Raw genomic sequence first — 27,762 nt, forward strand, 5'->3', positions numbered from 1 at the left:
TTTGTTTGATCTTCCTCAATGGCTTTCTCTTGACACTGCATTTGGAGACAGTACTCATGTTGATGTCCTTTGACCACTGTGTCTCTCATTGTTTCTACCTCCTGAAACCTAGTATCATTTGTGTCTTAAGTTTCAGCCAGTTTGAGATTTACCTATCATTGTGATTACAGTGTCTTTCATTACTTGGAAGTATTCCATTTCCAAAATTTCTGACTCTGAACATACTTTCTGTGAACACTACATCTTACCCATCCTGTTTCCCATTCTCTGCTCCCCCCTCCACCCCCATAACGAACTTCTTATTTATCTCCTCCCCCGAGTCCTTCTGTCCTTCTCATATGCCTTCTACATCTTATTCATTCTGGTTCATCTGCTAATGTTCAGCTTGTACTCCAGGGAGAGCCATTTCAAAAGCATACTTGTAACCACTTTAGAATCCATTGTTTCTTTGATCTTCTACCAATTTCCTTTCAACCTTCTTTAGCCCTAGTTATTCTCTTTTGTCTGTTTTCTCTTTTGTAATGAGCCAGAAAATTTAGTTGATGTGGGCTGTGGAACCAAATGAGTGCTAACTACAGCAGATTCTTGTAATTTTATGGCAGTTTGGTCGTAGCCACTTTTTCCATCTCTAGTTGATTCATTTACTAATGTAGCTATGATAAACCTCTCCAGATTTCAGGGCTTGCAACATTTTTCTTGTCATGGCACACATAGAAACCATTTCTATATGCTTCTTTGCTTATAAATTAAACTGAAATATTTGCCTTATTTACTTTATTGGACATTGTAAGGACTTAGTGAAGTAATACATATAAACATACCATTTCTCATCTATAAGGCCATTATTGTCATTCCATGGACACAGCTCATGCTTTACCATTGTGTCATTCATCTTGATCTCTGTCTGTGATGTCCTTCACCAGACGTTGAGACTTAAATACTATTCTCTTCTTTGTGACCTCTTCCCAGTCAGCACTCAGCTTGTTCCTGTTGGTTTTGCTGAGTAGAATCTTTATCTTAGATAATCCTGTCTGCAGGATTCCATGGTCCTAGTGTCTCTGGTCATAGTTAATGCAATGCTCTGTATATAGATGGACAGAATATATGTTTGCTGAACCAACTGCAATTGAATTATAAATTTTGCTAATTTAGAAGCATGTTCCTGATAGTAAAGGTTTAAGTGAGTTTATGGATTATTCATAGGATTCTTGTGAATTTTTCATCCTTTTTATCTATACAGTTCATTGCTACACTCCATAACAAAGAATAAAACCCTTACTACATAGAATAAAATCATATAGTGTTAAATAAGCAGATTTAACATGACATTGGTACCTCTTCTTTGGGAATACATTTCTTTTATACACTAATTTTATGGTTTTTGATTGCATAAGATGGTCATTGTGTAAAAGTTTAATCACATTTGCTAATCAAGCTCTTGGTAATAAGACATATTTCTGAACAATCCCTGAGAAAGGAAAACGGATTGATAGATCACCTTTTTTAAAAAGCTTATTTATTTATTTTTGAGAGAGAGAGAGAATTCCACGCAAGCTCTGTACTGTCAGTACTGGGTCCATTGTGGGGCTCAGTCCCCAAAACTGCGAGATCATGACCTAAGCCCAAATCAAGAGTTGGATGCTTAACCCATTGAGCCACAAAGGCTCCCCAATAGATCATGTTTGTTTTAAAGTTTATTTATTTTGGGAGAGAGAGTGAGGGAGGGCAGAGAGAGAGAGAGAGAGAGAGAGAGAGAGAGAGAGAATTCGAAGCAGGCTCTATGCTGTCGGCACTGAGCCCAACTTGGGGTTCTATCCCCCAAACTGTGAGATTGTAACCTGAGCTGAGATCAAGAGTTGGATGTTCAACTTCCTGAACCACCCAGGCAACCCTGATAGATCATTTTTAAAACCATCTCTTTGGGAGGAAAACTATTCAGACTAACCCTATATTTTCAAAATTGTCCTTCAAAGTTCTGAATCTTGAAGTAAGACTGGATTAAATATCAAAGCAATTTGTTTATTTGCTTACTCATTTATTTGTTTTTTAAAGTAATCTCTACCCCTAATGGTGAGCTCGAACCCACAACCCCAGTCAAGGGTTGTATGCTGTACTGATTGAGCCAGCCAAGTGCCCCTCAAAACAATTTTAAAAACATTCTGAACACATGACTTTCTTAGTATTTTTGTGAGAGAATTTATGGAAATGCCACCTCTGCATTACTATAGTCACTTTAATCACCTTTTCTCTTTGCTTTTGACTACAACATGTTGAGAATGGAAAAGACTTTATGCATATACCACAGTGTTTCTCTACCTTTTTTCTTCTTCAGCTCATCTAAGTGATCCAACCCATTTTCTTCTATAAGATTTACTTCCTGAAGCAGTGATGTCTCATTGCCATAGGAGAAAACCAAGGGAAAATCAGAATTTTGTAGACATGGAGGGAAATTGTTTGAAAAGGGCCTCTAAGATTTATAAATGTGTTCTCCTAGGAAGGTGTGCCCCTTTATACAAATTTCCAACGGAGAACTATAATTGATAAATTTGATTTCTTCTCAGGTAAATATATTTGAACTAATCTAACCCCATAAATAATTTATTCATAAATACTTAGTGCCTATGGCATAATCGTATGGTTGGGAACAAAGTTTGTACATGAAAGAAGTATTTCTAACATGTATTTACTCATATATATGTAATTCTAAGAAAGCCGATGTTTTCTGATTTATGAGCCATTTTGAGATATGGAAAGGGGAAGAGAAGAAATGCGTTCTACAGACAGCCATAGAAAGATTGGCAAGAATTCAGATATATCCCGAGACAAGGGAAAAAGACATAATACCTCTCTTTCCCAAAACATGCAACAACACGCTAATTAAAAAAACAAAACAAAAAACCCTGCGAACATAAGACTCAATAGCTTGGACTTTGGCTAGGACTATAAGACTAGAAAGCTCTTTGTAATATTAGGAGGCCCTGAAAGCATACCTGGGTTAAAATATGGTCCAATGTTTCAGGTTCCTCAGGAGTGCTCCAAATAAGCAAAGGTAAACTAGAGCCATAGATTATCAAGGTGCCATGGCAAGTGGAAACTACATTGTAAAAAGGTTATCATTCAAATGTCACATTTTATTTATTGTTTTAAAGTTTCATTTTCTAACAATTGAAGCTGGGTAAAACTTCTTAAGCCTTTGAGGGTCTTAGATATATAACTTTCTTATTTATGGAGGTAAATAAGAGGCTTAATTTTTTTTTAGCCAGTTACGCTTGCTTCCTTGCTTGCTTCCTTGCTTGCTGTATGTATGTATGTATGTATGTATGTATGTATGTATGTATTTAGGTTGGGGGGAGGAGCAGAGAGGGGAAGATAGAGAATCTCAAGTATACCCTGCACTGTCAGTGCAGAGCCTAACATGGAACTCAAATGTACCAACAGTGAGATCATTGACCTGAGCCAAAATCAAGTCAGACGCTTAACCAACTGAGCCACTCAGGCGCTCCAAACAGTTTTTTATTATTCATTTATGTTAGACTGAATGATGTATAATCACCAATATTTGGCCATTTTGACATACAAAAGGATAATTTTATAAGGTTCAGACTAGAGAAATGAATTATTTTTAATTATGTTTCTTAGAAAAATAGGCATGTAAAAATCAAAGTACTAACAATTTATTCAGTAAATACTTGGTGAGCATCTACACTGTGCCATGTGTAATTCTAGTTATTGAAAATACAGTAGGAAACAAGTCAGATATGCTCTGATCCCCTGTTCTTATGGAGTTTACATTCTAGTGGTGAATGTAGAAATAAAATAATTGAAATGCAACATGAAATTTGGTTAAATTCTATCTGTCAAGAAAAATGAAGCAGGAAGAAGGGAAGGAAAAAGCTGGGTGGGGTCAGTGCTTGTGGGTTAGGCTCTCTTACATAGGGTTGTCAGTGTAGGCCTCTCTGAGGATATGGCATTGGAAGAGAGACCTGCATGAATGAGGGAGAGATCTGTGTGAATAGAAGGGGCAAGAGCATTTCTGCCACAGGACACAAGTGCAAAGCTTCTGAACCTGGAAGGAGCTTGCGTGTTTCAAGAATTGTAGGAAAGCCCATGTGACTAAAATTTATTGAGCAAGGGAGAGATTTGTAGAAGAGATGGGAGAAATAGTCAGGAACAAGGCCATATAGAGAATTGAGAAAAAGTATCGATACTGTTCTAAGGGAGATGGAAAGTCATTGAAAGACTTTTGAGTAGAGTTATATAAACTGATTTGTTTTAAAAGCATCACTCTTCATTGTATGGAGGATAGATAGTAGAGGAGGAATAGTGGAAACACGTAGCTTAGTTGAGAGATTTGTCCCAGCAAGCAATGATGAGAATGGAAATTAATCTGTACTACTGACAAATGAAGAGGAGTGCATCAATGCTTTTTCTCACATTTTAGTTTTCTTTTAATCTTATTTAAGTTTTGAAATCTTATGTAAGTTTTTAAAGTTGTATTCCATGTATATAAGATGTAATTCTTCCAGATCTCTGTTGTTTTATTTTTTATTTTAATTTTTTATTTAAATTCTAGTTAGTTAACATGTAGTATCATATTAGTTTTAGGAGTAGAATTTAGTGATTCATCACTTGCATATAACAAGCAGTGCTCATCATAAGAAGTGCCTTCCTTTATATCCATTACTCATTTAACCCATTTCTTTGCCCACCTCCCTCCAGCAACCCTGTTTTAAATAAGAATCTGTAGTTTATATGTGTCTGTGTGTGTGTGTCTTTTTGTCTGGAACAATGTATTTTATAAATTTCACTTATATATAAACTATGATATCCAATACAGTAGATGAGTAATATGCTTAACTTAATGGACATAATGTCCATGCTTCTTATATATTAATTCATCTTGACTTTTTGATGATACATATAGGTTATTGCATTCTATATATATGACATTGACAGGGTCTACTTGAAGAAACCTAAAATTGATATATTATCTATGCCAGAGTAGTTGCTGTACATTAATATTTTTTACTATGGTAAAAATAAATATCATTTTTTTTTTAAGAGAGAGAGTGAGTGGGGAAAAGGCAGAGGGAGGGAGAGAATCCCAATCAGGGTCTCTGCCCAGCGTGGAGCCTGATGTGGAGCTCGATCTCACAACCATGAGATCATGACCTGACCTGAAATCAAGAGTCAGTTGTTCAACCAATGGAGCCACCCAGGGGCCCCTAACTATCATTTTCGATATACAGAGACTCATACTTACTTGTTGAGAAAGATATGATTTTTATCTTAGTGACTTCAATCACAATTCGTACATCAGTAGTTAGAAGAATTATATATGAATTACTAATTTAAGTGATTCCACTAGAAATTTAATATATGAAATTATGTTTTGTTTTTCTTTAAATTTTAAAAGGGCTCATATACAATAGAGTAGGGGAAATGCTGAGTCTAAAGAAACAGTGGTCGGGTTCTGAGATTATTCTACCACAGCAGCCACTTCCACCTCAACGTCTCAAAGTCCTCATCAGAAAAATAGGGGCACCTGGGTGGCTCAGTCTGTTAAGCGCCCGACTTTGGTTCAGGTCATGATCTCTCAACCGTTTCTGAGTTCGAGCCCCGCATTGGGATTTGTGCTGACAGCTCGGGGCCTGGAGCCTGCTTTGGACTCTGTGTCTCCTTCTCTCTCTGCCCCTCTCCCACTTCTGCTCTGTCTCTCTCTATCAAAAATGAATAAATGTAAAAAATAAATTAAAAAAAAAAGAAAAATGGTAGTTTAAGTAAATGGTTTAAAGTCCTTTGCAGTTCTTAAATGTACAGTTCTTACTCAGGTACATGATATAAGAAGGAAAAAAACTGAAACAGTAGATCAGTTTATAGAAATAGAGAGTTATGAGTATTAAGTTTGTTTTCATTGTTAACTTTCTGGATTATGATTTGTGTTTCATGCATTAATGTAGTCACAACCCCAAGATTCTCACATGGTGAGTAATTTATAAGTAACTAAAAAAAAAAATCTTTGTAAGGTTCTTGGCAAAAAAAAAAAGACCAATTTGATGATAGAGATAGTAATGATAATAGCAAGAAATGTATTTGGGTCTTAATAGAATATTTAAATATGAATTTGGCTTATAACTTTTTAAAAATAGAAATCAGCATTAAAATATGTAGGAACTAAAGGGAACAAGTATCTTAACCATGCATGCTCACATAGTTCTTGTAACTAAATGTGTAATTTATTGCTAAGTCAATGTAATTGTCTAGAAACTCAAAACTTAGTTCTAGAAAAAAATTTAATATATAAGAAAGGTTGCATCATCTATTTAGTGGGAAAAAGAAAGCTTGCTTATTAAACAATTGTTCATGTGATATTTAATGCCTATTAAAGAAAAAGCAAGCAGAGAAAATATTTGAAAGAAATATGAAATACCATTCATTATATGTAGAGTTCCTGTGAGTTTATAAAAAATCTTCAAGTATTAATGGAAAGGTTGACAAAGGACATGAAGTATTAAAATTCATGTACCAAGAAATGTAAATTTTTTTAATAAGAAATAAAAAAGGCATTGATTTACTATAATATTTTAAATCTTACCAATAATCAAATAAATGTAATAACAAAAATAGAATAGTTATTTAACCAACAAACTGATAATGAGTGTGTTCCTTATTTGCAAGAGAACAAAACAATTTTTTTTCCTTTATTTTATATTACTCTTTGCTTTTCATTTTTTTTATAAATGTATTTCTTGACAATTGAAATGAACACAAAATCTAATTTAGCTCTAGATGTCCTGGAAGCCAGGGCAATATGAAACACTTATCAGTATATGTAATAATCTGATAATGAAGGTATATCTTTATATATATATGTATGTGTAAAGGGTGTACGTAAGAAATAGTAACAGCAAAATAGACAGTGGCCTTAACAATGTCTTTATTTGGCACACTTTCAGTTATTTCTAGATCTTTCCCTTTAATAATTTAAGGACTTTATATTAAAATGCAATGTGGTTGGGCTTTTGTTAGAGCAATATTAATTATCTGACAATATAATGCTAATTATTAATTAAAAGGTGACTTACCTGCCCCTTTGACATGTCAGCTATCACAGCTGCACTTTTGACAAAGCTTGGATAGTAATCAGTTTAGAGGTAAATCTGGTGAGTGCCTGGAATACAGATATTCTGATATTGAAGGAAGATTAATTTTCTTGAGCAGGACGAGGGGGTTTTAATTCTGTTATGATTGTGGATGGGCTGACATATCTGTCTAGTCCTGTGTTATGAATTTGCACTGGGTCATGCACAAATGTATTTCCTAACAATATGGTGAAAATGTGCTTAATAAGAATTTTAAAATTATGTACTGAACATGTATGTGTATATATATACATATTATATATATAATTTATACATAAAATATTCAAAATTTCTTAATTTTCATTTTAATGCTTGTACAAAAAAGGTTTACCATATATATACAAATATTTTGTCAATATGATATCTTACATTTCAGTATTTTGAACTCTTTAGGTGGTTGAATTTTTGTTTTTTTATGTATGTTTAGTATACCAACAATGCCAAAGTGTGCAAATTTTAGGAATTAAGTTACTGATTAACATTGATTATAACTTATATTTGGATTTAGGATAAATTGTTTTGATTAATATTTTTAGAATAAATTTAGGTATCTAATAAATTTTCTGCCAAGTATAATTAATCCATAAAAATTGTACCTTTTTAAATTAAATTATTTGTACTGAGAGGTTCTAAAAGTATTTTTGTTTGAAAATTTATAAGTCTTAGGGCTTCTAGGTGCTCAGTCAGTTAAACCATCAACTCTTGATTTTGGCTCAGGTCATGGTCTCCCCATTCCTGAGTTTGAACCCCATGTCAGGCTCTGCACTGACAGCACAGAGCCTGCTTGGGATTCTTTCTCTTCCTCTCTCTTTGCCCCTCCCCCACTCATGTTCAAGGGCATGTGTGTGCACATGCTCTCTCTCTCAAAATAAATAAACTTAAAAAAAAGAAAATTTATAATGCATAATTTCAGTGGTAGAGTATCTTGGACATATTTGTTAATCAAATAGTTCTTTCAGGATATTTCAGACACCTTCAATATTTCAAAATATAAAGGAGGAGGACTATCTGATAGGAAGATTTCGAACGTAATTTTCTTGAAGTACAGAGACTATAGCATAAAATAGAACTTTGGGAAAAAGCCGAAAAATGTGAACATTTTCCAATTTTGGAGAAGTTGAGTAAAGTTAAAGAACATTATGACTTCCTAAAGTATAAAATTTACACTCTTTGTTCTTTGTAAATTGCCCTTGTAAATTTACTGTACAGTACATTGACTACTAGAGTCCAAAATATTACTGAATCTATTGAAAACTATTCCAGAACTTAGATTAAGTACTGAACAACTTTAAGAGTATATGGATCATGGCCTTCTAATGAAAAAAAAAAAAAAAAAAAAAAAAGAGAGAGAGAGAGAGATCTGGGAAATCACCAGTTGTATCCAGATGGCATGAAATTTTGTAACTCTAGTAATAATAGATTCAGAGAGTGAAAGTAAAAAATGACAAGAAGCATCAGAGTCGTTTAAATGAATTCATAGTAAATTGGGGAATTATCTTTGTTAAAGTATGGTAATATATTATTGTAACATTGCCTTCTTTGTTACTGTTATTGATTCTGTAGAGTTTAAGAAATGTGGTAGATTGAAAGCAATGAATATGCCAGAGATTTTGGGGTCTTAAGACCACATCAAGGATGTGATTCTGGGCCAGAGGCAGTTTCAGGGTCAGCTTCAGGACTTATGGTCCAGACTCCAACTGGCTAATGCTGTGATGTATATGAGAGAAAACACTTATTTTGCTAATAAGTAAATGACACCTATGAGTGTGGCAGAAACTACTCCTTGTTTTTGATGATTGATTACATAATTTAGCTTAACCTTTTTATTATGGCATTCACTTAATATAGAGTGTTGTTAAAAATAGCCCCCAAAGAAACAAGCAATAAAGAAATGAAATGGAAGAAAAAAGAAAAAATGTAAAATATTGAAGGAAAGAGGGGAAGAGAAAGAGGAAGGGAGGGAAGGAGGAAAGGAAGGAAAGAACGAGGAATAAATTTGTGGAGCGCACAGAAAAAAGGCAAGTAAGTATTAGATTTATTTTTTGTGTATAACCCTGCCAGTTATTACTGGGCCTGTTTCCTCAGTCAAAAGGGTAGATCCTATTTGATAATTTTTAAGGTGGATTTCAGGTCTTTTGGGTTTGACCTCAATACAGTGTGAGGCTCCTTTCCCGCTCCATCTTTTCATCTGTCTTACACTTCAGTCAGATCTCACTGCTTTTTACCAGTCTCTAAACTATTTTTCCCCTTTCACAGATTAATCACTGCACAATTTTCTCATATCCCTTGTCTTGTGACAGTTCTATTTAATCTTCCTTGTGAGCTCAGTTGTCATTCCTGTAGCCTCCTCGATTCCTGATGCTGAAATTAATTTCTCTTCTCTCTGTACTGCTGCGGTACTGCTTGGTTTATACCTCTCTTATTGTCCTTAATAATATTTTGCCATCAGTTATTACTTCCATGGTAGTATCTTTGAAGCCAGGTAGTATCTGGGTTTTCATTCTCATAACTTTCATTGGTGCCAGCAGTCCTTGATTATATTAGGCAGTCAATAAATTAGTTGAATGGAATTGGATTAATTATGGCATTTCTTTCAAGATACATACTTATCTCTGTTGTCCTATGGAAGTTAGCCATACAAAGCTCCCTTTCTGGGAGACAGTATGGAGTGGTGGGAAAAAAGTACAGAATAAAATCTAGATTTGCACCCCGTTTTTTAACTTAATTATGGTGTGAACCCAGACAAATTATTGATTTTTCTGAGATTATATTATTCAGCTCTGCTGGTGGGTACTATCTATAGCTCAGCGTTTTTTATTATTATTATTTTATTTTTTCAAGACAGATGAAATAATACTTGTAATGTGACTGGCCAAAGGATTTGACTTCTAAATGTAGATTCATGTTTTATAACTCTTTTAAGTTAATATTAGAAACTTTGTTTTGAATTACTTGTTTTATTATTTCACCCTTTCTAAGGAGGCAATCTTAAAATTTATTACCTACTAAAGGGTAAAAAAATACCCAGTAGTATCTAATACTTTATCCCAATAAATAGTTTTCAATGTATTAGAGCTTGAAATAATATTATAATTAATTTAAATCACCATATATATAATAATTTAAATACCCTTCTGTTAATCAATTCATAAAATATGGAGGGCACATTTCTTATGAAAGTCACACAAAGGCTTAAATGGTATTTAAAAAACATACATAGAAAATGAGCATATGGATATGCAAGTGAAGCATATGGATCTCCATATGTTAAACACTTTCTTCAAGAAACATGGCTATAGTATTGATAATCAGTATGGTATGGTGCTCTGATGCAATTAAAGATTAGTCCTTCATTTAGTAGTAGTAAAAACCCTACTAACATTTAAAAAAAAATTTTTTTAATGTTTATTTATATTTGAGACAGAGAGACAGAGCATGAGCAGGGGAGGGGCAGAGAGAGAGGGAAACACAGAATCTGAAGCAGGCTCCAGGCTCTGAGCTGTCAGCACAGAGCCCGACGCGGGGCTCGAACTCACAGACTATGAGATCATGACTTGAGCTGAAGTCAGATGCCCAACAACTGAGCCACCCAGGTGCCCCCCAACCCTTAAAAAAAATTAATGAAAACCCTACTAACATTTTAAGAATAACTTACCCCTAGAGCGTTGGTTCTCAAGTCTGGCCACTATCAGAATCCCTTGGAAACTTCTAAGAACTAATAATGCCTGAGGTCTTCCCAAAGACATTGTCATTTAATTGCCCTGGGGTTGCAATGCAAGCATGAGGGTTTTTTTTTTGTTTGGTTTGGTTTTTGTTTTCTTTTTCTTTTTCTTTTTTTTTTAAGTTCTTCAGTTAGGTTTGAAAACTGTTGCTGTAAGAGTATCAAATAAGACCCTGCTTTCAAATTCCTTTAAAACCACCTCACTGTATGATTTTTTTTCCCCTTAAAAAGGTGGCAATGATAGTATGAAAGATATGTTTGCTCAACACTTAAGTTGAGTCAGTTATAAGCATCAAAAATTGAAGTGCCTTCAAGCAAAAACTAAATAATGCAAACGGTATTTTTATTGGAGAGCAAGTTAGGATTCCATTTCAGTGTGCTCCTTTATTGCTTTCCCATCTTTAAAAAAATGGTGTTACAGTTCAGTGTAAACCAAATGGGTTGAAAAGGGGTGGTAAAACATTGAGAGTACTATCTGACTGTGGTCTGGGGGAATATCTCACCACTCAGTAGTCTCGGCTTTAACAAGGGATTGAAACTCAAACCATATGATTAATGGTAATAAAAGAAAATGACAGTTTTATGTTTGCAGTAAGTTTCCTTTTTTTGGTTACTATAAAAAAGCAGTTTTTTTGTAACATGATAGTGCAAAAAGATTTTTTTTCTGTTTAGGGTATTGCTTGTGAAAATGATGTGCTGACTTTCTACATATTAAAGTTTTCAAAATGGATTTCCTCTCTACATTTCAGGGACCTCCAATAGATGTTACTATTCAACTGTAACCTGCTATTAAGATCAGAATAAGAAATAGCAACTTTGGATTTTTCATCTTTTTTTTTTTTTGTTTGTTTGTTTTTGTTCCCTTCCCAGTAATTTCTTTTTTTATTCATCTTCAGATTTATCCATCCTTGGCAATTTCGAGCTAGAAGAAACAAATTAAGAAAAAAAATTAATTGACTTTATTTGCTTTAATGCTGCCAGCCCATATTATCTGCTTTCTTAAATGAGTTTGGAATTGCCAGCTTTGAGGGTATTACACTACATTTTGGGTTGCTGCCAGCATATCCTGAGCAAATATATTTAAATCAAAGCTAAGCTGCTTAAATATTCATGTTATGCTCTTATTATGGTTTAGAGAAATGTGAAACCATTTAAGATTTGCAAACCTGTTACATGGCCAAAAAAATGTATTTGAACTGTCAGAAATATGCTTTAAATTGATAATGTTAACCTAGTTTAATAAGGAAAGGTTTCCACAGTCTTATTAGTTGTGATGCATTCAAAATGTCTAATTTGTTTGTGATTTTCCAGTCACTAGAGCAATACAAGTGTAATATTTTTCTTCTGAATTATCTGTTGGAAATGATATCCCCTCCCCAGAATGTTATGTTAGTAAATGTATAGTCTCTTCCATTCCATGTGCTTTATATCTATATTTTGATTTTTTAAGCACCCTTTTAGCACATATACATTAAATTTTATTATATTAATGTTCTCTTCTTGCTTCATTGGCATGTTTCTTTAAAATTGCCCAAATTTTAAATGTTATGTAAAATATCAACTTACTTCCCAGGGACAGGCTTTGAGGATTCCCAACTGTTTGAACAAATCATAATATATAAAAAAGGAAATAACCAAGAAAGTTGAACACCAAATAACCAGTACATGAAACAATAAAGGAAGCAAAGGAGGAGAAGCTGAACTCACATTCTTTATATAAAGAGGCAAAATTGAGCTATTTCTACTGCAGATTAAAGCAAGCAGCCCTCTTTCATTGCTGCCTCCTTCCTCTGCCCTTTCTCCTCCTCCTTAGTCTTCTGTTTTCTTTTCTTGATTGGTAGCATTACCAATTGAAGATTTAAAGCATCTCACTTTGTATAAAACAATGTTTGTTCCCTTTACTTTCTTTCAAGACAAACTATTCAGAATTTTTAAGTTACAGAATAACAAAAGCTATTTATTTATAATCATAGATTCTAATGACAGCAGAATGGTCTGTGATTTATGTAATGGAGCATTTCTAAAGCATTTTGCAGGATTCAATATAAATTCATGAAATGCCAGGGAGAATTGCTATTGTGTGACCTCCAGCCCTCAGTGAGTGTGGCCAAGTATGCTGGACCTTCCGGCCAGGGGAAGAACTTGCAAAGCCAGTGCAGCTGTCCCAGACAAGCCACTGGTGCTGTTTTATGCCTTCTATTAAAACGTTCAGATTTAAATATAGGAAAGTGGGGGCGCCTGGGTGGCGCAGTCGGTTAAACCTCCGACTTCAGCCAGGTCACGATCTCCGATAATGTGTCTCCCTCTCTCTCTGCCCCTCCCCCGTTCATGCTCTGTCTCTCTCTGTCCCAAAAATAAATAAACGTTGAAAAAAATAAAAAATAAAAAAAATAAATATAGGAAAGTGACCAGTAACAGCAAGAGGTCTGGCCATGGTACTGCTTGGTATAACATGCCCTCAACTGAGCTTTTTTGTTTTTTTAATGATTTCTACAATAAAACCTTTGTAAGGTCCAGTCAATCCAACCATTAGCTTTTACAAATTCCATTCTCTATGTTGTAGTGTTAGAGAGAAGTTCCAGTACATTCCTCTGTGGGGACCATAGGTAGGTTTTTTTGTTCCAGTAAGACACAAGCCTTACTAGGACAGAGCTTGTGAAGATTACAGAAGCATCAGCTTTAGTCTCTGCTGTGAAAAGGAGTTAAATCCTATTGGTATAAATTTGAAGTGTTCTCACGATTTTCAGACATTGATCATGAACATTTATATATGACAGTATATATATTTTGTTAAAATTCAGTAGCTCTAACTGAGGATTCTAAATCAGATCAACAGTGCCTAATCATAACTATTCTCCATGTTTTAAATAATTATGTTTTTAGTAAATCTGTTTTTAAGTTCTGAACTTGTATGCCATTTATGAAAGAGAGTGAATAATCTATCTGCTCTTAAAATGAGATGGTCACTTTGCTAAGTCAGAATGAAAATATTCTGTGTATTATATGGACTGTATTCTGAGTAAAAAGGAATGTTCACTTTAAAGTAAACCAAAGAAAAAATTGGTATTTGTAACATACTAATAATTTAGTCTACTTTTCTAAATAAATATTTTCATTATAGCAGTTAAACAATAGTATCACAGAAAAATTGGAAACTGGAAACGAGAAAAACTTTTCACTTATAACTACTTCTAATATACTTGTTAGCAATGTAGTTAATTTTCTTTCAGATATTTATGCATTAATTTTTTTCGTAGGCAAATTTGTGTCTGGCTTTTTCACATCAGATTAAATTATACACATTTTCCCATGTGGCTATCTTTATAACTATTTGGTTTTTGTTTTGTTTTTACTTCTTAGGTTAAATGTATTGTGGTTGTTTTTAAATTATTATTAGTTCCAAATGATTAGAAATCCAGGTTCTACTCCCAGGTTAGGATTTAGCTGTATTTGTGAAACATCTTCTTTCTCACAAAAAGAATGATGAGGGAAGCTGGCTATAAAGCCCACAGAAAGCTAATAAATAAAGAAGGAACAGCCCACGATGTAAGTCAGTTCATCAGTAAGAGCAGGTACCAGTGATAATTGGCATCAATATTTTCATATTAAGCATTAATTCTCCAAATTGAGGTTATTGGATTCACCACATATTCAAGAATGTCTGACTAACTAAATGATTTGTTTTAGCTTTGGTTATACTCTCTTAGACTTTTCTATAGACCTAAACTGTGGGGATTCTTTTCTTACAAAGGCTTCAAATTGCACTGAGGATCCTGAAATCCTTTCACACATACCTATGTGTGCACAGTTAAATGTGCACCAAATGTATTACTTTTAACAGTGTTATTTCTTTAATTTTTTTCATATAATTCTGCATTTTTAACTGTTGTTTGGAATAATTTCATAAGACTTTCTAATTTATCTTCCAATTTTTGTTTCACATTTTATCTACTGGATTTAGTGATAACAGGAATAAAAGTATTATTTGGGGGAGGTGTTGTATGGTGGGTCATGGCGATTGATGACATGTGGCAGGGTTGGGTAAGAAAACGGGGCAGAATCAGTTGGCGAAGTGGGTTGATTTGCTTATTTTTGCTGCTTTAAATGATTAAAAAAGAAAAAAAACAAATGGTGGATCATGGTTTTAGAAATGTTCTGTTTGGTCCTAATGATTTTAGGAATTTATTGTATCTTATATGTTGAACACCCTTTTTCCAAAGAGTATTCCATAATTCAAAGCAGCACTTTTGTTGTGAGTAGACTGGGAAGAGAGCAAAATTCTTCTCCAGAGAATGGGGAGCACTTCTATTTATTTTCTTACTGCCTCAATTCTCTACTGACTTGTTCTCTCCCTCCTTGTAGCACACCATGGGCCAGTCTCCATCGTTATAGCAGTGTTACAGGTGCTGTGCCATAAAATAACTAGACCTAGATTAGACTTATACTTCTCAAGGTAATTTCAATAGAATCTGACATTTTGGGGAGTTTTTACAAATTGAGGACTCAATAATTTTCCTAAATTCTCTTATAGTGGTCCAACTGCCTAAATAATATGATAGATAATGGTTTGATTTGGAAACCTATAAACATGCTAAACCTGTATTAATGTTGCCTCATTTAGATATATTACAGGTTTAGTAGGTGATAAAATGGTGCTACTTATGACTTTCTAGCGTGATTTTTAAAAAAATTTTTATAATGTTTATTCATTTTTTGAGAGAGAGATGGAGACAGAGTAAGAGTGGGGGAGGCACAGAGAGAGAGGGAGACACAGATTCTGAAGCAGGCTCCAGGCTCTGAGCTGTCAGCACAGAACCCGATGCAGGGTCTGAACCCACAAGCTGTGAGATCATGACCTGAGCCAAAGTCAGACACTCAACTGACAGAGCCACCTAGGCGCCCCTTGGGTAATTTTTTTTAATATTGGTGTGTGATCTGATTGCACTATAGTACTTCTGATGGTAGATGTCATCAGAATCAGGATTACAACTCCATAAGAACAGAGTCTGTTCAATATATAATCAAATTAAACCGCTGATAGTTTACCCTGAATTAGAAGTGAAAACTCAAGAGGCCAGGATACAAGAAGACTTAAATGTTGGTTTTTCTAGGAGTCAGATGTAAAATTTTAGGGAGGTGATGTAACAGTTTTGGGTTTCTGTAAATGGAATTTGACTAGATAGTCTTGAAAGTCCATTCTAGATCTGAAATGACCTTTAAATGTAGGCTTGTTCTGGTTTCTGAAATTTCAGCTACTGCAATAATTTCTACAGATTAATTCTACAGATTTTACAAGTAGAATTTTATAAATTCTACAAATAATTCTACAGATTAAGGCACTATCTACAGGAACCTTTTATTAACATGTAACATATTACTGTGAAAGTAATCCATTATCTGAGTAAGACTAACACATTAGCTCAGCTTATGAGATGAGTTGGCTGCCATTCATCAGATTAGATGTCCCAAAGGGGTGTTGGTGTGGGACCTGTCATAACAGGCCCTCAGTAGACTCTCATGTTATTTGAAAAAGGAGATAATTTGCATGTTTGATTCATGAACTTGATCTGAATACAAGATACTTCTATTATAGAGCTCATCTTGGAGGGTCTAGATAACTTTAGATGGTTGAACATAGGTAGGAATAGGGGCAAACTTTAAAAGGAAAAGAGGGATATTGAAAGGAGCATGTGAGTTTTTGAGAACGTAGTGAAGGAAAACTTCATTAGTGTCATAAATTTTGATTGCATATGGCCTGAATTGATATGAAAGGATATTATGAAAGCCTCGAATCTAGAAATAATTTAGTAGAACCCAGAATGAGATACTGTATATTTTCACTTTGAGGTAGAATGCTTTCCTTGGAATAATTTATACTGAAACTTGCTTAGGCTGAATATTGTTTGCTCAGGAAGCTACGTGGTGGTGGGACTTAGGGGAGGAGAGATACAGGATCCCCTAGTTAGAGTTGTTACGAAAATCAAATTCTGAAAAGCAGAGTAGGTAAATTTAGTCAGATGACCAGTAATTATATGAAATAAACATTATTTGTATACACTGTATCTAGAGAACAATATTTGGCATGTAATAAATGCTTAAATGTTTTTGTTGAAAGAATGAAAATAATAAGTAACCCAGATGAGTGTTTGGTATGCACATGTGTGTATTCATATGTGAATGCAAACTTAATTTTGAAAAAATTTAAAGAGAAGTTAAAGAGGAATGTAAACTATATACTATATTTCTTTATAAGTCTTGGGTTGTGGCATTATTAAGACTTTTAGTTTTGGGGTGTCTGGGTGGCTTGGTCGGTTAAGCGTCTGACTTCGGCTCAGGTCATGATCTCACGGTCCATGAGTTTGAGCCCCACGTCGGGCTCTGGGCTGACAGCTCAGAGCCTGGAGCCTGTTTCAGATTCTGTGTCTCCCTCTCTCTCTGCCCCTCCCCTGTTCATGCTCTGTCTCTCTCTGTCTTAAAAATAAATAAACGTTAGAAAAAATTTAAAAAAAAAGACTTTTAGTTTTAGCTGTTTGCATATCTAAATCTTAAAAGTTTTTTTTATCTTTTCAGATGTTTTAATCAAGCAAAAAAAAAATAACTTTCATAGATAAAAGTATACCAAAATATTTTTCCAAAGAGGACAAATGGCCAATAGGTACATGAAAAGATGTTCAACATCACTCATCTTCAGGGAAATACAAATCAAAACCACAATGAGGTATCATCTCACATGTTTCAGAATGCCTAGAATCAAAAAGAAAAGAAATAACAAATTTTGGCAAGGTTGTGGAGAAAAAGGAACCCTTGTGCACTGTTGTTGGAAATGCAAATTGGTTCAGACACAGTGGAAAACTGTATGGAGATTCCTCAAAAAATTAAAATAGAATTGCCATATGATCTAGTAATTCCACTGCTGGGTATTTACCCCCCAAAAATGAAAGCATTATTTTGAAAAGATATATGAAGCCCTAAGTTTATTGCAGCAATATTTACAATAGCCAGGATATGAAAGCAATGCAAGTGTCCATCCATAGATGAATGGATAAAGAAAATGTAGTATATACGCACAGTGGAATAAAAAAGAATGAGATCTTGTCAATTGCAACAATATGTATAGATCTAGAAGATATAATGCTAAGTGAAATAAGTCAGACAGAGAAAGACAAGTACCATATGATTTCACTCATAGGTGGAATTAAGAAACAAACAAATTAACAGAGAGAGAAAAAAAGAGACAAACCAAAAAACAGACTCTTAAATATAAAGAACAAACTGGTGGTTGTCAGACAGGAAGGAGGTGGGTAGGGGAATGGGTAAATAGATAAAGGAGATTAAAAATATCCTTATCAGGGAGAGCATTGACTAAATGTATAGAATTGTTGAATCATTATATTGTATACCTGAAACTAATATAACACCGTATGTTAATTGTACTTTAATTTTAAAAACTCCTCACAAAAAAAATCCCAAAACAAACACAATGCTAGAGGCCAAACCCAGAGTTTAGATGATTCTTCCTGGATTATTTGGGGGATGACCAAACCAGTGAAGTTCATCTAAATGAAGGAAGCTATGACAAAAGATGTACCACTTGGTTTAGTTGAATTGTTGGGATGATTGCTAAACAATTCTAAGGGGAGCACTGTGGTCTTTTTTGTATGTGTTTATACTTAGGTGAAGCTAAGTATTGAGTGAGTAAAAATGATATGCTGATTTGGCTGCAGTTATGTAACTGTCAGTAATCAAGCCATTGCATAGGAATTTTTGAGCAAATCCTGAGTATACATCTGGTTTTTTATTGTGTACATAATTTTAATATAAGCATCAATATTATAAACTGAGTAATCATAACAGAATAGGGGAAACTTGGTGAGGCATAAGCATATGTTAATCAGTTTATACTTCTTGAGGTCACTTATTGATTAAAAACAAATCTTGATGTCTTTAATGTGCATTAAATGGAGTAATTGCTTTTGGAAATTCAGTACAATGGCATCAAATATAAGTTAACAGTATGGCAGTATGGTATTTAGCACTCTTGGGATTTCAACTTGCTTTTACACATGTATATAACCTTTATTAGCCAAGATAGCCTACCCACATTTTTGCTCTTGTGGGATATTTAATTTTTTTTTCATGGCTAAGTCTGACTTAATTAATATTTTGCCTTTCTCTTTGTAGAGATAAATGTCCATTTTAGTCCCTAAACACAATCTTTGGCCCCTGAACATAGACAAGTTGTAGTTATAGTTACTTCCTAAGTGCTCTAATGGGTTCTTTTTATCTCTTTTATCAAGTTAGAAATTTCAACTATATTAATATTCAGGGTTTTAGTGCTTCACAGAAAGTTATTTCTTTGTATGTTTTTTCCTACATGAGAAAGTTGCCCTAGAATTAGAAATTGTTCACTGCTTGATTAAACAACAATTTCTGGGATGTCACAAAACCCTGTGGCTACTACTCTGAATAAAAGAAAAAGTGAGTGCTCACTTCAGCAGCACATATACTAAAATTGGAACGATACAGGAAAGAGAAAATGTGTTCAACATGAGCCGAATGTTTTACAGAAAATTTAAGATCATTAAATCTTTCTATAGTGCCTTTATTAAGTGATGAAAATCATATTAGACCTTTGAATGGCAAAAAGCAAAAGCACTTAAATCATCATTTTTAAAGACTCTTGTATGGAAAGTAAGTATTCTATGCACTGTGTATACTTTAAAAAATGTTAAAATATAGATTTCAGTTAAATTAGATAGTTTTATTATTGCAATTATGTCAGATTAAATTATTTTTATTCAGTATTCTACAAGTTTTAAAGAAAATTTCCTGAAAAATTTTAGCACATATATAGACAGAAGTTCCTTCCTTCCTTCCTTCCTTCCTTCCTTCCTTCCTTCCTTCCTTCCTTCCTTCCTTCCTTCCTTCCTTTTTCCTTTCCTTTCTCTTTCTTTCTTTCTTTCTTTCTTTCTTTCTTTCTTTCTTTCTTTCTTTCTTTCTTTCTTTCTTTTTTCTTCCTTCCTTCCTTCCTTCCTTCCTTCCTTCCTTCCTTCCTTCCTTCTTTCCATTTTCTTTCTTTCTTTCTTTCTTTCTTTCTTTCTTTCTTTCTTTCTTTCTTTCTTTCTTTCTTTCTTTCTTTCTTTCTCTCTCTCTCTCTCTCTCTCTCTCTCTTCTTTCTTTCTTTCTTTCTTTCTTTCTTTCTTTCTTTCTTTCTTTCTTTCTTTCTTTTCTTTCTACCAGGTTTGTTACTTACTTCCTTGATGGGGAAATTCGTATATTCAATTCAGTGTTTCCAGTATTTTCACATTTTGGCACACACAGAAAATGATGAGATCATCTATGGCCAAGTGGTGGTAAACAAAGATGTTGGTAGTACAGGCTTTGGCCCACGCTTGGGCCACCCAGCCTGCTGCAACACACCCCCAACCTGTGCACTGGTTGAGAAGCGCTGATGTAATCGGCACCAAGCACTGATTTAGCCTCAGTTCTAAGCACCTCAGATACAAAGCTCCATCAGACAGGATCAGGACCTTCTCTGTGTCCTGTGCCTGCCACAAAGACATTCACTTGGTGAAACCTGGTCCCCCTCTGCTTTGCAGCTGTGTCTAGTCCTGCAGTAGCTGCTTTTTAGCAAAATGTGGGTGCTTTTGCCAGTTCTCAGGTGGAGCTCCTCCCGAAGAGGCTCATTTATCTGCATGGAGTATTGCTATTTTAAACTTACTTCAAAACATAGGACTTATCATTCCAGGAGGCCAAAGATTTATCGATTTGAAAACAATTTTGAATCCAAAAGAATATGGCTGATATTGCTTAAAAAATTAAAATGCATTCTGTTTGTGATTATGATCCCCAGTTTTTTACTTTAATATTTTCAGAAAGTATAAAGCATCAAGGTTCTCTTTTTTTTTTTTTTTTTTTGCAAATTTGGAGTCTTAATAACAGGAAAAATAAAACCTTCTTGGCCTGTCACCTTTTGCTTTTGTGTTATTCTTGGGTGGGGACTAAGATACTCAGCACACCTTCTCTGAAAGATTTTTTTTTTTTTTTTAACCAGAAGCAGGAACTGTCAGCTCACATGTAATGAAAACTATTCATGCATGATTTCTAGCCCAATTTGGCAAACTCCAAGGGTCCCTTGAAAGGCAGCTGACATTTCTGATGATTACCTAAATTGAATTGAACCTTTGAATGTTGTCATTTTAAAGCATGTAAGAATCCGTCTAAAGGGGAAAGAGTTATAGCCATATAATACAATTTCTGTTGATGTGGAAGAAACCATTTAGTCTTCCATTTAGAAAGCACAAATGCATTTGCCATGCATATTAAGAAAATTTATCATGATATACTCTTCCTGAAATAACTTTCTCAATCTTTGTTAGTGTTTTTATAGACATAGGCTGAACACTTTTTGTAGAAGGCACAATTTGTTTGAACATGGTAGTGATGATTCTTCCTACAAATGGATCTTAACTATGCCTTATATATATGTGTATGAATATATGAATATGAGAATGAGATTTTAGATTTATAGTTTTCAACTATATTGGACCAACTCTATTGGACCATTTGTGGTGCCCAGTGAGCAAATACCAAAAGTATAGAAGCTCACCATAGGAAAACATCCTCATGCATCCTCTTTACATTCTTACACTATAGAGGGTATTCTGCTTTGTAACATAGAAATTGCATACCTCTTGCCCTTGTCCTTAACTATATCCTCCAAAATCTGTCCCTACTTTTGCCACTCTCATCTCTCTGTCTCCCAGTTTTCTAGATGTGCTGTGATGATTGTGAAGCCCTTCCTAGCTTCTCCAGCTTTCTGTCTTCTAAGAAGTGTGCCACTGTGCTTTTCTTGGAGATATTTAAGTCTGTTTATACATGGACAGATGTTCAAAGGACAAAAAGCATTTCTCTAGGGTAACTGTTTTATAGACGTAAGAGCCAGTGTAGAAAATTCTGATGTAATTAATGTTGGAGTAGGGGGGATAGTAGTTACTTCTCAATTCGAAGTTTGTTTCTTCTTGACTAGATGAATAGCTCCTAAAAAGAACTTGTATTAGTATTGTAACACTGTAACTGTAAATCTAATTTGTAGCAACATGCATTTTTAACATGCACAGAAACTGTTGCAAATAAACTGGAATAGTCCTTTGCAGTTTGGATTACTTTTTTAATATGGTAATAATACAGCACATTAACCCTTTGGCCCATTTTGTATAGACAGAGAGGCTATTTACAATCCCATCCTGGAGAAATTAGCACTTAATCTTTGAACAGCAGGGGGTTATCTCTATATAGAGAATCTTCAATTTTCACTCTGCACTTTCTTCATTTTCTCTGGAAGGACACCTGGAAGAATTAAACATGGGTTCTCTAATATCAAATTGTGTGTCCTTAAGAAGCCTGAGGGAAAGCAGAAGGACATTCCCGACAAGTCAATTTTTTTACTTTGATGAAAAGTTGTCTGTCTTTTTTTATTTCGGCTTTATAACAAATTGACTCCTTGTAATGAAGTTTATGTAGGTAGTCACTTTATGATAAGAGTTAGAGGTGACATATAACTATTTTTAACAGCAGCACTTTTAGTACCAGTGTGTGTGCCCAGTGTGTGCGGCATTACCAACATATAATAGGAGGGTACGGTATGGAGATACGGATGATTAATTAAGGCAGATGAGTTAGCTCCTTTTCCAGTTCCTAACTCCTGGATATGAGGCCATGTGGAAACTTATGTAAATGTTGGCTCTGAGTACTTATATTATTTTTCTATTGCTGATATAACATATTACCACAAACTTTATGGCTTGAAATAACACAGATTTATTATTTTATAGTTCTGTAGGCCAGAGTCTGCTGTTGGTATCACTGGAGTAAAATCAAAATGTCAGCAGAGCTGAATTTCTTCTCCAGCCTCTAGGGAAGAATCCTTTTCTTGCTTATGTAGTTATTGACAGCATTCTGTTCCTTGTGGTTGTAGGACTGATATTCTGCTCATTTGCTGGCTGTTGGTTGATGACTGTTCCCAGCTTGTAGATATTACCACATTCCTTGTCTCATGACACCGTTCCTCCATCTTCAAAACCAATAATGGCTGATTGAGTGCTCACATTGTATCTTTCCAACACAGCCATGAAAAAATTCTCCACTTTTAAGGATTCATGTGATTAAAATGAGACCACCAGGATGATCCCTGACAATCTGTACATCTAGTCCACACTGTTAATCACTTCTGCAGTGTAACATAACATATTCATGGGTTCTGGGGATTAAAACATGGATTTATTCAGGAGACAGTTTTTCTGCCTACCACAATATGAGGAAAATAATCGTAATAGTTCTCAGTTGCCAAATATTATTTAGCATTAGGGATTACCAGGAGAATATCACTTTGCGTTAAATTGGGCTAATGAAAAGCATTGAGTAAAAACTTAGTTTTGTAAGTTCTAAACCCCAAGTCTTTTGACTTCTGATATACTTTCTAAAGAACCAACAGATTATATTCTCTGACATTTTTAGCTATTTTAAGACACATATAGCTGAAAATTTCTTCACAGGGATATCTGCTTTTAAATCTCAGTCCTGACTTACTTGCTCTGTGATCTTGGGGAAATCATGTAACCTTTCTGGGCCTAATTTTTTGCTTAGGTGAAGTGGAAATACTAATAGTAATTGATTTTAGGATATTAAATATTAGTATGTTAATATATATTCCAGTTAGAATTATTAGTGCTTATCACTTTATAAGAGTTATGTATAATTATTGTAGAACCATACATTGCTACTAAGTAACTCCAGTGTTCTTCACTTAATAAATGTTTCTCTCATATAACATATGCTTCATCTGAAACTGGACCTGATTTATTTACTTTCCTTATTTTCTTTTTATTAATGGCCAATTAGGTGGGGATCATGGGAAATTGTTGTCTTGAAGTTGACAGCATATTTCCTATATCTCAGGAAAAGGTTAAATTCACCCAAGAAGGCAGAATGTCTCTTTGTTTTTGGGGAAAAAAAAATTATCACTGGGCTTTTTCTTTCAGCAAAAGTAAAGTCAAAATGTTCCACTAAGATAAGATATCTTCAGGATTTTGAGGAACAAATTTTTTCTGCTTTAAAGAAAATTGTGTGTGTGTGTGTGTGTGTGTGTGTGTGTGTGTTAATTGTAGGTACAGGTGCATATCAGAAATACTCTTTTCTGTTAGGAAATAAAAAGACTGTATTTTCTAGAATTCTGGCTGATTAGGAAGCCAGGATTTAGAAAAAGAAAACCATGGTGAAGGGCCTGTGACTTGAATGGAGACAGGATGGGCATAGGGAATGGATAGCCATCTAGGCATCATTGTGGCAGGCTGGGAGTAAAGAGATGGCCAGAGGTTCAGCCTGTAGATCTTGAGGACATTCATTTCTAGAGTATAGTTCTAATCTTTGCTTATGGTATAAAATTTCCTAAAGCCTACAGAAATGTCTCATTACATACTCTGTGGTTTTTTGTTTGTTTGTTTTTAATCTGTGCTCTGGGAGTTAAAGTCAGGCCTGTGCCAATGTTTGTAAGGAATTTGTAAGGAGGAAGTTAGTCAGTATAGCCCAAGTGAAGACAGAATGGAGAAAAGTGAGGTTTTATGCAAAAGAACAGGGAAGGGGATTGGACTGAGCTCTCAGCAAGGGGACAGCTAACATTTAGCACTGATGTATCATCCATGCGTACATCCCACAGGGATTCCCAAAACTAGCGGGAGGCGGGTATGGGTAGTGAAAGGTGAGGATGGGCTTGGATGACTGCAGAGTGGGTCTTGTAGGGAAGAAGTCTACTAACAACTGTAGAACATCTGAATTACATTAAGAAAAGGCTCTCATAGATACGGTAGGAATGCAGTTTTTGTTTTGCAAGCATGACTCTAATGCTGCTTACTTGGTTCGCCGCAGGCCAGTAGGGAGGGTAGGACAGCAGAGACTCTGGTGTGGACAAAGTAGAACACTAGCTGTAGAGAACTTTAAATCCACAGTAATACCAATGAAGCATGAAGATGAAAAAAAGAAGGGGAGTCTCTCATATAAGTAAGAGTTTATAATGTTGATTATTGTGTTCAAGAAAGCAAATATCTTCCTTTTTTATTGATCCATTTAAATACCATAGATTAATAGTCAAACATTTCAGACATATCTTTTTGATGAATTATCTATCAAAGTATTTTGTTTGAAATTTCAGTGAAGTACAGCAATATGACAAATCATCATTTCAAAGAATATTGTATTAAAATAATCTAATAGTTTAAATAATGGCACTTTACAGGGGCGCCTGGGTGACTCAGTCGGTTAAGCCTCCAACTTAGGCTTAGGTCATGATCTCGCCATCTGTGAGTTCGAGCCCCACATTGGGCTCTGTGCGGACAGCTCAGAGCCTGGAGCTTGTTTCGAATTCTGTGTCTCCCTCTCTCCCTGCCCCTCCCCTGCTCATACTCTCTCTCCAAAAATAAACATTAAAAAAATAATGACATTTTACAGGCAGTATTTTATAGACAAAGTGTGCATAGTCTGTAAGAAGCCACATAAAAAAACTATAATCTATTCCTAAATATCTTTGGATACCATGTGTTGATTATAATATTATTTAATAAATGCCTTATTATCATGGTAATGGTTACTACTATTTCTCTAAAGAAATTTGTGCTGTAAAAGATAATTTTGTTTTCCTAACTAAGAGAGTCATTGACTATCTTGGTGCCAGACAAAATAGTTGAAGTAGGAAAAATATAAATTGTATTTCATGTTCTACATTGGTTGTCTTTCAGTCAAACTGGAAAACTCAGTTTCAGCTAAGAATATACTACCTGGTCTTTTGGAGAATGGTTTAAAATGCTACAGTTCTTTCTTGGGGAAAACCACTTACATTGCCCATGATATAAGAAGGTTCTTTCCTTATAGGCACCTCCAGAACTTTGCGTCTATTCAGGGACAACTCCAGGGTTCTAACCTCTACCACACATTGAATCAGGGCATGGGCACAAGGCAAAGGGACTTCAACATGTATAGAGAACAGCATTTACTAAGGTTGATTCTGAGGAGCACTACTATGCTGAATATGGTTGTGTTCATCCAAAAAAGGGTTCACTTGAAATACTGGATTAGAATACATTATAGACTTTGCTGGAAGCATTCTCAGCTCCTTCAATGCACTATTATGTATAATATATCTCTAAGAGAAGGTAAAATATAACATAGTGCCTCTCAAAATTACTTGCTTATATTGATTATTTTGATTATTATGTTACTTGATTACATATTATTGTAAGATTTGTGGCATATTTCCTCTACAACGGGGAACCCACTTTGGTGAAATGGCTGTGGATAGGATTGGCAAAGGAGCGCACACAGAACAGAGCATCAGCACGGGTTTAGAAACTGGCAATGAAGACAAAAGTGGAAAGTGGAATAACAGGAAGATGGGATGTCCTGTACAAGATCCAGTCAGCTTAAAGAGAGGACCAGTGTTCCTAGCAATGGTAGAGTTCTGTAAGTGATGTGCAGCCCAGGGATGGATGCATGAAGCAGAGAGAAGAAAATATTATTAATGAAAGAACTTGCTATTCAAGATTTCAGACTTTTTTTTTTTTTTTTAGTTCCTCTTAGGCAGGAGCCTGTCTCAGTAGAACGTGTATAAACCTTGCTTGTGGTTAAAGACAATTGCACTGAATTTTATTCTAATTTTTATTATATCTTCTTATGAGAAGATTTTGTGGTGGAATCTTCAAGATAGAACAGCATAAGCCTTTTAAAGTGATTATACCTAGCAGAGTTGGAGTATATGGAGGTTAGATCAATAGTTCTTTGTAAGCCAGTCTTGATAACAGGACTCTTAAATTCTTACTCTACTATTTCATTACCTGTAGCACTTTAATAGTCCTGAAATACAATATGGCCAAGGAGGGGACATCTGACAGCAATGGATCTTGACTTTTCCTGGAGAACTTATTATAAAAGCATATTCTTAGACTGCAGATTTAGAGAATCTGACCCAGTAGGTCAGCAGTGGAACCCAGGGCTCTCAATTTTTTGGTGAGCTATCCGGATGATTCTGAGGCAGGAGGCCCAGGGAACACACTGAGAAAAAGGTCCTGAGACCATTATGGTAGTAAAAATATCCCTCCTCTAGCTGGCAGATATCAAACAGGATACTTGTGTTATTTAAATCAAAGGAATTCAGATATATTAAGATTCCAGTCAGGTCAAGTATTTAGCAGCCTTTCTCAGAAAGAAAATTATCCTCAATTTGGAGAATGAGATTAGATTAATTCAAGTCTTATGGAGGTTGAGTGCTATTTTGATGAGAGGGCGGCAATGTCTAAAAGCATGAGGTAAGATCATCTTCCCAAATGAGCTAAAAAACAAGAACAACAAGAACAACAATAAATCAAAGACAGGTTTATTTAAATCTTGGCCTCTAGTCAATGTTGTTGTCATTGACACTGTAGGCTGTTATGGTTCACACTTATTCAGTTGTTTCCAAAATATTTCCTTCTGTCATTCCAGTGTTCTTAATTTGTCAGAGTATTTCTTTCTGGGTCATGATTTCATCACCTTGAAACTCTTCAAACTTCATCCACTCGTTGAATCTGAACTGACCCATTATTAAACTAATTCCATTTACCTCAGAGAAACACAGTTTAGTTTTTGAATTTATAAGATTTGATGATAATATTCATTAATATGTTCCATTTTTAAAATTTTAGTTTATATGTAAAGTAAAACAATATACAATTTTTACCCTTTTTTATAACTCCGCTGATACTGGTGTATTACTATGGTTAGCACCATTTCAATGAGTTGAATAGCTCTGAAAATGACCGTTACTCAATAAGAAGTTATTTGCTGCAGCTTGTACTGTATTTTTACTTGACAATT

The 27,762-nt window shown here is 34.7% G+C and overlaps 1 protein-coding gene across 6 annotated transcripts in view; it reads left to right on the forward strand.

Moving 5' to 3' along the window:
* GRIK2 (glutamate ionotropic receptor kainate type subunit 2) overlaps nucleotides 1–27,762 on the forward strand; it is a 670,394-nt gene that overhangs the window by 50,437 nt on the left and 592,195 nt on the right. The window lies entirely within an intron of this gene.

This window comes from Puma concolor, chromosome B2 (assembly GCF_028749965.1).
Source record: "Puma concolor isolate L17-30 chromosome B2, mPumCon1.1.hap2, whole genome shotgun sequence".
In the NCBI taxonomy this organism is placed as follows: Eukaryota; Metazoa; Chordata; class Mammalia; order Carnivora; family Felidae; genus Puma; species Puma concolor.